Consider the following 12,686-nt stretch of genomic DNA (forward strand, 5'->3'; position numbering starts at 1 on the left):
TTTAATAACCCTATGATGATGTTACTTATGATCCTCTGTCTAGAGAGAGAGGACAGGAGAAGCTAAATATTTTGCTCAAGGTCACACCACTAGTGAGTGTGAGATCTGAAGCTCAGCAGACTATCTCCAGAGCCAGCATTCTTATGTTCAGCACTAAATGGCTTACTCTTTATTGTTTTAAAAGAAAAATTACAATGATTCACATTTGATTGAAGAATAGATTCCTTCTGAAGTTAATGTTGAAAGCCCATTCCAGTACATTGTCTGGCCTTTTCACTGTTTAAAGTTTCTTTGGTGCTTATTTGAAACAGATGCAAAACACTTAAAATATCCGTTCATATTGTGTTTCCCTGTGATTTGCTGGAGTATGTCAGGTTGCCTCCAGATCCATCTCTAAGTGACTGTCTGATTTTATTCCTCTTGCTACTTCTTTACAAACCTGCAGCTTCATGGGTCTGTTAAAGCATGGTTGATCAGAGTTTTATTGCATCTCTTACCAACATTCTATCTCTGCCTGTCATAGAAAGCTTTAGGGAAGCCATGAGAAGAAACTGGGTGGGTTTTTCAAAGCACAATTTCTTCAACCAAGCCTGTTGGCAAGATACGATGACGGGCTAATGATAGTGCAAAGTTTATTCTCACGTACTTTCAACTGTAGAAACTATTGTGAGTTACTTAAAAGCCTTTGCCTTTCAGTAGGTTATTTTACTTCTAAATTATTGTTCTTCAGTAAGGTTTAGATTAATTTGACTTTCTCTTTTCACAAATTTTGCCTTTTGACTCTTTATTTTTATTGATTGTTTAACTGTTATGTTTCATAATTTTGCATGCAATGTAACAGGGACAGGGAAATGTCTCTATGAGCCCTCAGTGTTGGGGGCAGTTCTGTGTCTCCTCTTCCTATGGATAGATAAATGACAGTATCATTTTAATATGCTTTATTTCTTTCTATGCTAGCGGGAATGATTTGATAGGAGTGTTTTGGTTAGTGTTTCTGGTTGATAAAAATAAGGTATATCACAGATTTTAGGGAATCGAAAAATAATGAGTATATACTGTGTACCAATCCAAACATACCATTGTTGATGAATCAAAAGGTTCTTCATGGTCTTGTTTGTTTGGGGGGGAAGTTGTTTTGTTTTGTTTTTGCTTGTTTTTTTTTTTTTTTTTTTTTTTTTGTCAAGGTTATCCTTTTGTTAAAATTTGGGAAATATTTGCAATAGTAACTAAAGAAGATATGTTTGAAATATGGTTAGGTTTACGAAATTATGTTTCTGAGTCAGTTGAGCTAAAAATGGGGAACATTCTCACGGTAAAGCCTCAGGCAGCTTCCATCCCAAAGCTCCAAAACTAGACAAATTCTAATGAAAATCTATTTTTAAATGAAATCCTTTTAATATTTGGCACCTGTATCCCTTAAATTACCATTTAAGGGATGGTTACGTTTAAGGGATCATTACCATTAACTATGCTTTTATTCCATAGTATTTTTATTTTTATTACTGTACTTGTACATTATCTCAATAATTCCTGTTTATGTACTCCTCCAGGAGTGAGACTTATTCTCTGTATCGTCCCTTCTGTCCTGACTGGGATGACAAAACTCCAGCATCCCAACATGTTTTGTTAATGCTGGAGACACAAATTATGATATTTTACTTAACTTAGGTGCTCTTGAAAGAATTTAAGGTGATGTTGCTTATTTATAGAGTTTAATTTTCAGTATTAAATATAAACAGTGTCACGGCAGATTTGGAGTTATTGTGACAATCACTTTTTTATGTAGATGAGTGTCTATCTGAGGGCTTTACTGGTGTTAATCTGGTTTACTGTTATGGTGTGGAATAGCATTTCATTTTTTAAGGATGCTTATGACCTTGTTAAATAGCAGTCCAAAAATCATGTGGCTTGTTTTGATTTTAACCAAAGTTACAGCTGCCTAGCTGTAAAGCAGTCAGTTTCTCTTATTATGACTAGTTCTTCAACTTGTACTGTTTTAAATTGCCTGCAATTAGCATATTTCAACCTTATTTTTAGGTTTAAATTGCAGTGTGAGAGAGTACTCTCCTCTTAGCTAATTAGTGCTATCAAGGAACAGTAGGTTACCTCATTAGTACCATGTGCATTTAATTAAAGAAGAGAAAATTGGAGTTAACCTCATAGTTAATATTTTCACAGAGTGCTACAATGCCAACACCTTCAATTGGAGTCACACCCCTGTGTATCTAATTATGCACTGGTGCCAAATAAGGTTAGCAAGGGTAGCACAAGGCTGTTGACAAAATAATTTAGATGAAAATGTATTTGTTGGATTCTGACAGCAAAATATAACTTGAACATTTTCCCCCCAGTCTTCATCTGCTAGCATCAGGTGACATACTTCATCCTAAGAAACAGAGGGAAAAGGATATTTTGGAAGCTATTTTTCCTGTTTGAATTAATATTGCTCTTATCTTCAAGAAAATGGCATGTAGTCATGTAAAGCATATACAATCCATTTCTTAAACAGAACCTCTGAACTTCATAGATGTATTTGAAAAGAATTATTTATAAGATGTAATATTTACATGCATCAAACCACTACAAATACTCCCTGACACCCTTAACACATCCCTCCTTGCTTTTCTTCTTTTCTGGTATAGCTATAATTTCCCTTGTGTATCTTATGAATGGGGATCATCCTTTCATATCATACATGAAGTCTAAGGATGTGTTGTCACATGGTCTATTCAAATGCAGTATAATCCTTTTGCCCTTCAGACAAAATCTTTGAAATGTCTAATGCTACTTAGGTAAAAAATGACATTCCATGTCATTTATCAATAAATAATCACTTTGCTTTTACAGATAAAAATGCAAACTATACATTTGAGTATATAGAGTAGTTTTCAATGCAAATGGTACAATTCAACAGGTTTTAACAGATATTATCGAGGTTGGTTGCACAGTCTTAGATACATTTTAGTGGCAATAATTTTTATATAATAATGCATAACCACAGCAGTTTATTTAAAGAAATTATTGTGATTGTTCTCACATGACATGGTAGGACAGGATTTATGTTCATTTGTACTGGTTACAATTGATTACAAGTCAGAACTTTTTCAAAATTAGAGATGATTACATTTTAAGAACAAATAACATCCCATACACCAAAATTGCAGTGCCATTTAAATATATAGGAGTATCTATGATTCTTAGCTTACAAGTGGGAAGTAAGGTTCCTATGGCAGTATCATGGTACATAATCAGTGGATTTTTTCATTATGGGTTAATTTATTATGATCCAAATATTCAACTTCCCATCTGCCAAATTATTTCTGTTTTTAAAATCTATACTAGTTAACTGTGAGACAATGATGGAATATTCTTCCCTATTTTGACCTACCAAGGTGATAATCCCAAAAAATGATTTTTAAAAATGACAATGTACATTATTAGCATAAGCCTTAAGACTGAAAAAAAAGCCAACTCCTGATTCTCTTTGTTTAACCTAGGAATTGCTTCCAGAAACAAAATTATGTATCTGTGGCCACTCTTCTGGTGATGGGCATCCTCACAACACATTTGCAGTAAGTTACACTGGGCAATTAGAAATTCAGCTACTAAGCACAAGGCCATGGACCCAGTCCCACTGAATAGATTATATGTGATTTTCTATAGCCAATCCCTTCCATTGGTGCAGATAATCAAGATACGACTAATGTTAAGATCCAGATGTAATTAGTTGATTTTTTCTTACTTCTTTTGTTCTCAATTATGTTTCACTGGATATACAGTTCACAGTTTCTGTGAGTTGAATACCTTAAATATATAAAGGTTTTAACACCACTATACTTTTCTTGAACTTTTAGGAATAATTTGATAAGAAAGTGCTGATATGCAGAAAATAAGTGGACATAGATTATGGGTTGATTCAACGCATATTTTAGAACAAAATTGCTGTTCAATGTTCTTCAAGTTGTCATATAAATATACCAAGGCCTTTTTAACAGAGTCTGCCACTAGAGTGTAGGTTGTCACTTTGGACTGCAATATTTGGTGAAAATTGCTTATGTGGCCCAATTCACATACCAGTCATCCTTGGAAATGAATAGTAATCCTCAAGTCTCCATTCAAGAATTTTTAAATAAAGCAACTTCATGTTTCTATTCAGCATAAATTCTACCTGCATTCTTAAGAAATCTTGAAATATATAAGTCATGTATTTTCACATATAGTCAGCTCTTCACATTCATGGGTTCTGTATCTGTGGGTTCAACGAACTACAGATCCAGAATATATGGGGAAAAAATGGATCGTTGCATCTGTACTGAAAATGTTCATACATTTTTCTTCCTTATCATTATTCCCCAAAGAAAACAGTGTAACAACTGTTTATACAGCATTTATTTTACATTAAGTATTATAAGCAAGCTAGAGATGATTTAAAGTATACAGGAGGATGTGCATAGGTTATATGTAAATAGTACAACATTGCATATAAGGGACTTGAGCAATTACGGATTTTGGTATCTATGTATGTCCAGTCCCCCACACATACCAAAGGACTGGTCTACACAACTTTTGCTTGTTTCCTGAAGAACTGATGTATTTATTTAGGCTTAATGGGCTAGAGTATTTCTAAATTGACTCAGCCAAAATTTATTTACTTTTTACTACTCTATACGTAATATTTTCTAATTATAATTGATAAAAAACAACAAAATTAATACTCTTAAGCAGTCAATGTTTTCTTTAATGAAGAAGAAATATCTATTTCATACTTTGGTTAAAAAGAAAATGTTTTCAATAAAAATCATGTCAAATTAATGAGAGGATATTTATGAAAAATATGAAACTTTAAAAAATGTTAGTTGCAATACAAAAATAAACTCAAAAGTGGAAGCAGCAATAACATATCCTATTCTATAGAAATAGTAAATGTCAAAAAAAAAGAAATAGTGAATGTCGAGGATGGGTAATATATGTTATATATGCAGGCTTCAGAGAGATCTGAAATTACCTGGTTTGTGGTCTCATTCACTTTAATCCTATAGTATTTGGTCCCCCTAAGCCTTTTTGTAACACCATTTGAAAGCAAAATAACAAAAATTTTAAAATTGTGGTAAGTTTTGCTGATATGATGTAATTAAGTTTATGTGAAAGATTAAAATAATCTTAATTTCTAAGTATTCTCTGTAAATTTTAAAGGAAGATAAATTTTAGGTAAACATCAAGTGCAGTTATATACTTTAACTTAATAAAGAAAATTAACTTCAAAATTACTTTTTAAAATAGTGCATTAAAAATGGGACAGTTTTCCTAATTAGTAACACTTTTTCCTAAAATAATTCCAATGGAAAAATTGTTTTTATCAGGCTGAAGACTTAACTGGCTTAACTGCTAATAGTGTTTGTTCTTTATCTAAAACTACTTCTACCATTTAAAATAAATCTCTATTCTACTGATGAGAGAAAAGAAATCTATAGCATCAAATCTTTATATTTTCACTGACATATTTTCAGAGTGAAAATGAGACATGGAGAAGTAAAATGATTCACCAGAGGCCATGTAATTTATCAATGGTAAGGCTGAATTTCTATCCCAAGTTTGTGATGACCAGTGTATTGATCTTTCCAAAAGTATCCCAAATTGTTCTTGACTGCCTTGAGTGCAGTGTTGAGTAGAAGTCTGAGGTTCTTCCATGTGTCTGAGACTGCATCTCATCTCTCAGATCGAAAGAGCACCAAGATGAGTTAGTGAGGTCTGGTATGGCTGGTGGAGAAGGAGGAGCATAGTAGTGCATTTGTCATCAGATGTTTGCCATCTCCTTAGTGTGCCAATTTAATACTTCATATTGGCCATTGAGTGACTTTACAAATGGGGCTTTCTGGCTTCACAACACAAGGGAAATATTATTTAAGTAATATTAACTGCTTATTTTCCTTTATTGATTACCTTATATATAAACTTCAGCATGCTAAAATGGCTACATAATGTGATTTAAAATCAATATGCTAACCAGAACAAATACTATATTATTCATAGTTGACAATTGCTATGTGATGGACATGGTTCTCTTTTAGTATTCATTGCATTTATAAGTACCAATATGCCAGAGTGGTAGTCTGGAATACCGTAAGAATACTAGTGGGCTAAAAGGAAGAAAGCGGTCAAAAGGATAGATGGGGCACCTAGAGCCTGCCATATTTTTTCATCACTATGTAACTGACATTTATAATGAATTGTGAATTATTACAATAGCTTTCAAATTTTAAGATACCCTACATAATGCCTAGCAAGGTGTTAATTTAATGTCACACATATTATTTCCATGGTTGGTCAGCCTTCACACACACACATACAAGCCAAAATTTTCAGGCACGTGTTCCAAATTGGTGGATTAAATTAATTTTTACTCTTCCTATCACACCCAATTCACTTAAAAAATAAAAAATTGCTTAAGTTTATTAGCAAGCCTAAAGTAAAGTGCCAAAAATTGCAGGGAGAAAAAGTCACTTACATTACCAAATGAAGGTTAAAGCCCAAATTATCTCAAGGAAATAATATTACATATTTGATATTAAACAGGGGTCAAAAGCTCTTCACCATACCATCCTTTTTCAGATATAATTGTATCAATTTACTAGCAAAACGTGCAATAAAAATGTATTTTCATAGGGTTTTTTCTGGTGTCTTGGCTTATTGACAACCATCAAACATTGGCCATTCCCTGAGTATTGTACTTCCCTATTATCACATTGTTGAACAGTAGTGATATTTTAATGTACTCACTAATAAATTGTGTTTAATGTGCCTCTATCAATTCATTGCAATACTGGGCAGTAATTGTATGCACTTGTCTTTATGTGAAAATTGTTATTCTAAATTTTATCTACTTCTTGTATTTAAAGAAATATTTGGGCCCCTTTGGTTTTATATTTACTATTCTAAGAGTAACAATATAATGTCCTTACTATAACTTTGAATTTAATAGATAAAAAAGCATTAATTTCTGACTTTAAAAAACGAGGATATCAGAGTAAGAGAGCTTCATTGTTAGAGAATGCTTTTCATTGCTCACTTTTCACATTCAGTTTTTTCAAATAGTGTCTAGTTTAATCTAAAAAAAAAATCTTCACTTATTTTACTTTTCTTTCAAACTTCAGTACTAGAATACATGCCTTTCTTTTTTTCCTGATGTATCAAACAGCTTTACAAATGACTAACTCTGCCAAGATTCTAAATTTCACAGTCTTTGGCTTCCTTACAAGATAGTAACCCAAGTTCATTCACTACTCTCTAACTATGCCCTGTTGGCACCTCATCTGCCTGAATGACCTCATTAACACCTATCTGCAAGTAATCTTATTGTTAGTCTTGCCTACAGGTTTTTACACCTAAGTGAATACTATTTTACATAGGATTCTGCCAGTTAGTTCTAACTGCAAAGGCAATTATGTGGAATGCTTAGGGTCTTTGTCTTTGGTTCTTATTTTTAAAACCTTTAGCATTGAGCCAGATGAATCTTTTGGTGAACAAAATATCTTGTACCTATAATCTGAAAATGAAGCTTGCCTGGCCTTGGTATAACTGCTTTATTTTCCATTCAAACTAAATTACATTGGCCACATTTGACCTTTCTCCCTACAGGTCTTTACTATGATTATCTCCTGAATGGTTCATGTTTAATGGGGATGCTGGATTGGAAGAAATAAGAAGACAGGAATAGTGATGCTTTTTAAAATATCTTTTTATTTGTGTTCCAAATTCATCTCTCTCTTGAGGCTTTACATAAATCTTACACAGCACCAAATAATCCACACTGTGGGCTGTACAGTCAGCTTTCTGGTTTGATAATTGGGCCAGTTTCTTAACTTTGCTTTGCTTCACGTTCTCAGTCTGTAAAATTATAACAATAATACTACCTACCTCATAATGTGGTAATGGGAATTAAATATGATAACTCTAAAAAGTACTTACCATGATGACTAACACACAGTAAACATGCAATAGATGTTGAGTTAGTATCTGTAATAGCATCAATATACTCTTGCTTGAACGAAAGAGGCAATTCTGTTGGATGTACATGTAAGTGTATTTTTGGTATTAACACTAAAAGGGGCATTGGGCATTGTACCTTGGGTCATGGCCAAGACAGATGACAGTGTTACCCACTGAGAGGAGTCTTTATATTAATCAATTTAAGTTGAACACTGACTTACTCACTCACACAAAAATAGTGTTATCCAAATGCTTTCTGATTTGTTAAGTGGAAGACAGCTAAGTGGAAGAGACAGAACTCTGCCTCACCAGACCTAAATGATGCCTGGCAGCCAAGAAGAATCATAGCTAAAATATGTAAGGAAAAGTGATTGTTCCCCAGTAGTCTGTATCCAGCTAGAGCACATGAAGCTACAAAGTTAGGAAATGCATGCAGCAATGTTGAATTACCTCTTTTTTTTTCTTCCTTCCTATATTATAAACATATTAGCAGAGAGTAACCTGAAGTTAAAGATAAATTACTACTTATTAGTGTTGATAGTTTTAACTAACATGCTGAAAACAATGAACCAAGGATAATGTTGCAGTAAATTTCTTCACAGTACCCTTTTTATAAAAGCTGTTTACAGTATTTAACTCTTTGCATTTGTATAAAGATGTGTGGTGTACCCTTGAATTTATTGTTTTACTGTGTTTATTTTTGAGTAGTTTTTATTGATTATTACGATGGTATTCATACTGTGGCCCTTCAGTAAGAAATAAACGTAAGATAATGAAATGTTTCAAACACTTACATTATAGATTATTTTGTTAATGCCATAAATATAGGGACCGTGTTTAGGGTTACTGTTGAAAACATTCCAGATACTGTATCCATCTTTTTTGTTTTTAAAGCCTTGGCTGACATTTGTAAACAATGTCTTGATTAATCTTTTTTACCCTACTGTAACTCAAGATATTAGTAATTATCTTTACACACCTCTCTCAGCTGGAAGGTAAGCTCCCTGAGCTCAGTTTGTTCTAGAAATGTCTCCTGAGTGGTTGCCCCTCACCTTCTATTTCATTGTAATATTTGAGATTGTCAAGAATTCTCTTGATGTTGGTTCCAAGAAGGACTAGTAGCAGAGATTTTTCAATGGAGGATCCTCTTTGAAATTTATAACGAATAATTTACTCCCCTTGATGATTCACCAAAGCATTAGTGTGGCAGAAATTGGGGACTGATGAAAGGATTATTTATTTAGTTACTGGTTTTGTTGTTGTTAATATATTTTTCATCAAATAAATTGATACACACACTAGAATACATATGTGGCAATAATAGGCATTTATGGTGCTTATTAGGACAGACCGTATTTTTCTTTTCACATTTTAAAGTTATTTGTAATAAGCTATTAGTGATAGACTCTACAAATTTGAAATCTAATTGTCATTAACTTCCAACAGTTTTCTCTATAGTTTTTGCATATTTCTAAGCATCACCTAAGAAAATGTGTATTCTGTATTATTTGTATTTCTGTTCCCTGTCTATTTCCACATCATCTTATTTTAGCATAACTGAAAGTTGTAGAAAATGCTTTGTCATTTTAGTGTACAAATTTTCAGAATTGTGCACATACACATACAAACATACATCCATGCATACACATATCTAAGCAATTAATAAAAGAGTGTGCATGTGTTTTTATTCAGTTCTATGTGTAGTTCATTTTTCTTTTTATTGAAGTTACATGTTTTAGATTTGTAATTTTCATTAGATGAATGAATTGTTTGTTATGCATAGGATTAAAAAATTATGGAACCAAATGTTTGTAACTGGCATAGGTTGTGCAGTACTGTATTTACTTTAAAAATATTTCTAAATAACTGGATTTTTAAATATAAATTTCAATACATAGGATGTCAGGTTAAGCAGCACAGGACTTCCATCGACATTAAAACTTAAACCTGAAACAACAACAACAACAAAACTTAAACCTGGAACTACATGCTGTACTTTAACAATGGAGTTCAGAAAGTCTACTATCACTGGAGTTTTGTTATGCTATAATAACTTTATGCATCGGACAATTTAGATGAAATTGCACTTGTTTACTTTCAAATAATCCTATTGTTTATCATAACGATAAATTTTATGCAAATACTCATACCGTTAATCAGATAAAGTCTTATACCAAGTTAGAGAATACAAAATTGAACTTCTGAAATACTTAGCATCAAGAACAGTTTGTAATGCTCAGGCTCTCACAATCATTCTCCTTAGCTCCTTTCCATGAAGTCATGATTTCTTTTCCACCAGACTTTCTCCTGATCTCTCTTAAGAGAGATATTGTGAGATATTTTACAATATTGGAAGAAACCATCTACTCTTCAGATCGACAGTACTAGTTACAACATTATACTTCAGACTACATATATTATATATTTAATATTTTATGAATAATGCTTTAATAATTTTAATTTAGAATTTTACATGTAGAATATTTAGTCTGGCATACAACAGACAGTATAGAATGAGGGTAAGAAACTTCATCATAAGAGATTATAATAAAGGGGAGGCATCAAGCAAACATCTCAGAGATAAATTATCATTATATTAAGCATAATTCATAAATTCACAGAGAGTTGTGCAATCGTAGAGGGAAAGTGTTACCAAAATGAGGTCCTCAGAATTGAATAAACAAGCTTAAAAGTTTAGGAATTCAATATTTCTAGAGTGTCATATACATATACCTAAAGAACATTTTCTGGTGCATAGATCATTAATACAAAATTTAGATAAGACAATTAATATGAATAGCAAATGTACTGTTATTTTATCCCTATTTCCTTCCCCATCCTTGTTGCCTGTAAGTTGTAGGTATAAGAGATTATATCTCTTAAACTCTTCTATATTGAGGCTGGAAAACATACTTTTTTTGAGTATCTGCTGTTTTATATTACCTGAGTAGACACTGCTATTTTGGAAGGGTTGTGCCCTGTTACTGCATTGCCAAATTGCCAAAATTCAAAGGAAGGGATGTCTGCTTAACATCTATTTTCATCCTATATGAACTGATAGTGTATTATAGCTAAAAGGGGCCTTATAGTTCATCTAATTCAACTTCTTTATTTTATAATTGAAAAAAAGTGTTAAAGAATCAAAGTGACTTCCTTAATATCTCCCCATTATTAATTGAATTAAGGAGGGAGCTACTGATGATCTGACAGTTCTTTAGTCTTGACTCATGGTTCATATGTATTAATTTTGCCAGGCCGTTTATTTTAGTTTTAATTCTATGTATCTGTCAAATTAGGAAATCACTCTGTTTTTCCAAATGTTGCTAATCACATTTACCTATGAAAAAGTTTTAAAAACCAGATGGATATCATGATCACTTACGAAATTACCATTCATATTACTTGACTACATGTGGTTTGTTGAGGACACTTTTACAGTGTCAGTCAGATCTATGAGATTGTTTCATTTATAGGTCTAGGTTTTAGAAAAGGAAAATTTAAGGTTCCTCAGTGATTTCCTCAGAAATGTTTTAGAGTGAATTGTGAAATTCCAGACTGTAGATTTATTGCCTATGTTATTTTATTAGGACTTCAGCTAGGAGAAAAAAGGCACTTAAAAAACATATATAAGACAATAGAAATTTAGTTTCTAATTGTTAAAAGAATAAGCCTAATGGTTACCAAGCCTTAATCCTTTACATTTTCTCTTTATTTAGACTCTACATTCAAGAAGGATTAATTGCTTTATAGAAAGGACCAAAATCTGAGGGTTTCCCAGACTTTTCCAGTTGTTTGTTCACTATTCGTCAAATAAATATGTATTAACAATTAAAAATAAGTGGTTAGTGGATCTGTTGTGCCATCCTGATCTTGGAATTCTAAGAAATGGAAGTAAGACAATACTTTTAAGTCTGATATTTAAATATTGGACACTCAATATATAAAGCCCAGGATAGATGCTTGGATTGATCAGGTAAAGATACGGAGTTCATAACATGAAATTTTTATCCCATAAAATATATTCATAGCACTAATGATAGAAATGGGTACAGAGGTTACGGAATTCTTTTGAGAAATTGTGATTCTAGATCAGTCCTAGATAAGTATCTGGGACCTATCAATTCTACCGTTGTTAATTAGCACATACAATTTTGTTACTGTGACTGTCTCCCACCCCAAACTGGGCTCTTCTCTTTCCCTACCTTCTGCTGCTGTTCTCAGACATACCATATTCCATTTTTTTTTTCTGTCCTGCCAGTAGACTGCTTCCTTTTCTTCCCTGTGTATCCACTTCTACTTGTCATGCAAGCCCCAACTCAGTTACTGTTGCACATGAATGCTTTTTCACCAACACAGTTCACATGGATTAATTCCTTTTTTAATATTGTGTATCATACTTGTCTAACTCTTAACTCACACTTTTGGAATTATTCTTGCATAGCTTCCTTGATCCTCAGTTCCATTCAACACATATTCACTGAGCATATACTATGGATGACTCATGTTGCTAAGCAATCTTTTCAGTAAAATGATGAGTTACCAGCTGTATTTGAGACATTTAGATTATGAAAATGGGAAATACATACCTTAGGACTCAAAAACTCTATGCGCTCTAAGGAGAGATTCAATCGTACTGAGGAATTAAAAACAAGTAGATAGGAGAGGTTTATTTTAGGTAAAGTTTTTGTTTTTGTTTTTGT

At 32.6% G+C, this 12,686-nt stretch overlaps 1 protein-coding gene across 2 annotated transcripts in view; it reads left to right on the forward strand.

Annotated features, from left to right (window-relative positions):
• The window catches only part of FOXP2 (forkhead box P2), a 201,975-nt gene that overhangs the window by 68,990 nt on the left and 120,299 nt on the right, over window positions 1-12,686 (forward strand). Inside the window, exon 1 of one of the 2 annotated variants that reach the window (XM_030933310.1) lies at window positions 3,498-3,572. The exons of the other annotated variant lie outside the window; for it this stretch is intronic. The gene's annotated coding sequence lies outside the window, so the exon portion shown is untranslated. Of the gene's footprint in view, window positions 1-3,497; window positions 3,573-12,686 lie in introns of those variants that run through there. 2 annotated transcript variants of the gene reach the window in all.

Source organism: Rhinopithecus roxellana, chromosome 6 (genome assembly GCF_007565055.1).
Source record: "Rhinopithecus roxellana isolate Shanxi Qingling chromosome 6, ASM756505v1, whole genome shotgun sequence".
Classification (NCBI taxonomy): Eukaryota; Metazoa; Chordata; class Mammalia; order Primates; family Cercopithecidae; genus Rhinopithecus; species Rhinopithecus roxellana.